We start from the raw sequence: 2,434 nt of genomic DNA, 5'->3' as shown, positions 1-2,434 counted from the left end.
TTTGAACTGTCGTTTTATCCTGACAGTGATATTTTTATTGGTTAAAACGGCATTTTTTCAGATAAAAGTGACTTTTTTATCGTTTAAAAATACAGTTTTTACCATTGTTTTATCGCGTTAAATAAATAATTTTATAATTAAAATTTCACAATAGTAAAAAATCATAATCCATAAATAAAATATTATATAACTCATAAACAAAATATTAATATAATATATAATTTTTTATTATTGGAAATCAAAAGTAATAACTCCTATACAACAATTTGTCTTACTAAACTTACCAAAATACAAGCATTGCAATAAGCATTAATCAGTCAAATCTACCATCCAGTTCCTTAAACTATGTTAATATCTAATAATGTATTTAAACTATTTAATAAGTGTTGTTTTTACTACTTAGAATATGAATATACAAGACAAGTAGCTTAGCTCAGTGATGATGAATAAGATTTGAAGGCCAAAAGTTTCCTCTTTTGTAATTAGCTTTAAAATAAGTCTGCCTTAGTTTCTTGGTCTCGTCTGTGTTTCATCCCTGGAACTTGCTCTAACATCTCTATTTTTTGCTCGACCACTCCAACTTCATTATCCAAGCTCATCTCTTACATTCAAATTAAAATAATCAGTTTTCATTCAATCATTGACCACCACAATAATTATAAGTATACCTTCAGATTTTGTAAGAGTAAAGGCAAGCTTTTGATTTTCCTATGAGGCCAGCGATTGATGCCGAGTTCTCTGCACCTTCTCTTCAACAATGTCAAACTAGGAATTGACAAGTAAAAGACTAAAGATTATCAAGAATTTCATTTCACATACCTTAAGACTCAGGTTTGGCAGGTTTTGATGCTTCTTCTACTGGTTTGAATTCTTCACCTGCATTAAATAAGAGCATTTACTTTTGAATGCAGTGTATATATTATCAGATATTATAAATAACTAAAACATAAAAGCTTGATTTCATCTTATATTTATTTATTTATAGGGTTAACTACTAAAAACACCCCCGAATTATTCAAACGCTGACAGAAATGCACCTGAATTCTACTATCGACAAAAATTTCTTTAAATAATTTAAAAACATAACAACAATACCAAATCATAATCCATAAATGAAATATTATATAACTCATAAACAATGTATTAATATAATATATAATTTTTTATTATTGGAAATCAAAAGTAATAACTCCTATACAACAATTTGTCTTACTAAACTTACCAAAATACAAGCATTGCAATAAGCATTAATCAGTCAAATCTACCATCCAGTTCCTTAAACTATGTTAATATCTAATAATGTATTTAAACTATTTAATAAGTGTTGTTTTTACTACTTAGAATATGAATATACAAGACAAGTAGCTTAGCTCAGTGATGATGAATAAGATTTGAAGGCCAAAAGTTTCCTCTTTTGTAATTAGCTTTAAAATAAGTCTGCCTTAGTTTCTTGGTCTCGTCTGTGTTTCATCCCTGGAACTTGCTCTAACATCTCTATTTTTTGCTCGACCACTCCAACTTCATTATCCAAGCTCATCTCTTACATTCAAATTAAAATAATCAGTTTTCATTCAATCATTGACCACCACAATAATTATAAGTATACCTTCAGATTTTGTAAGAGTAAAGGCAAGCTTTTGATTTTCCTATGAGGCCAGCGATTGATGCCGAGTTCTCTGCACCTTCTCTTCAACAATGTCAAACTAGGAATTGACAAGTAAAAGACTAAAGATTATCAAGAATTTCATTTCACATACCTTAAGACTCAGGTTTGGCAGGTTTTGATGCTTCTTCTACTGGTTTGAATTCTTCACCTGCATTAAATAAGAGCATTTACTTTTGAATGCAGTGTATATATTATCAGATATTATAAATAACTAAAACATAAAAGCTTGATTTCATCTTATATTTATTTATTTATAGGGTTAACTACTAAAAACACCCCCGAATTATTCAAACGCTGACAGAAATGCACCTGAATTCTACTATCGACAAAAATTTCTTTAAATAATTTAAAAACATAACAACAATACCCAACAGTAAATATATATTTTCAAAAAATGTCTTAGATATTGAATTTTGATGTGATTTTTTACAAGAATAATTAAAAAAATGAGATATTATTATTCTTAAAATTTGATAATTTTTTTCTAAGTATATATTTTTTTGTGATTTTTTAAAAGTATTATTAGTTGTTAACAAAAAAATTATAAAAAATATATATACATAACGAAAAATCACCAAATTTTAAGTATAATAATATCTTATTTTTATAATCATACTTGTAAAAAATTGCATCAAAATTCAATTTTTAAGGTATTTTTGAAAGAGTAATGTTATATGTACACCAAAATCAGCTACTAAAGTCACCCACCAGTATAAAATATATGTTGGAATATAAATACACATTAAAAATAAATTAAATTACTGGCTG

General features: G+C 26.9%; 2 long non-coding RNA genes across 8 annotated transcripts in view; both read right to left on the bottom strand.

Moving 5' to 3' along the window:
• On the bottom strand, positions 206–1,060 carry LOC110265474. 2 transcript variants are annotated; one of them, XR_002351617.1, is made up of 2 exons: positions 820–1,060; positions 206–744 (listed from the first exon to the last, which is right to left on the bottom strand). It is a non-coding gene; the product is annotated as an uncharacterized LOC110265474 (long non-coding RNA). The 2 variants fall into 2 exon arrangements; XR_002351618.1 differs by having other exon boundaries at positions 206–738; positions 820–1,056.
• The window catches only part of LOC107612325, a 10,323-nt gene continuing 9,032 nt past the window's right edge, over positions 1,144–2,434 (bottom strand). For 4 of the 6 annotated variants that reach the window (XR_002352351.1, XR_002352347.1, XR_002352350.1 and 1 more), the window contains 2 exons: positions 1,758–1,814; positions 1,144–1,682 (listed from right to left, as the gene is read on the bottom strand). This is a non-coding gene — a long non-coding RNA (uncharacterized LOC107612325). The remainder of the gene's footprint in view (positions 1,683–1,757; positions 1,815–2,434) is intronic. The other 2 variants (XR_001613699.2, XR_002352348.1) reach the window with 2 other exon arrangements.

The sequence above is a fragment of the Arachis ipaensis genome, chromosome B08, assembly GCF_000816755.2.
Source record: "Arachis ipaensis cultivar K30076 chromosome B08, Araip1.1, whole genome shotgun sequence".
NCBI classification, from domain to species: Eukaryota; Viridiplantae; Streptophyta; class Magnoliopsida; order Fabales; family Fabaceae; genus Arachis; species Arachis ipaensis.
The sequence above is the reverse complement of the archived record's forward strand: the minus strand, read 5'-3'. Positions and strand labels throughout refer to the sequence as shown.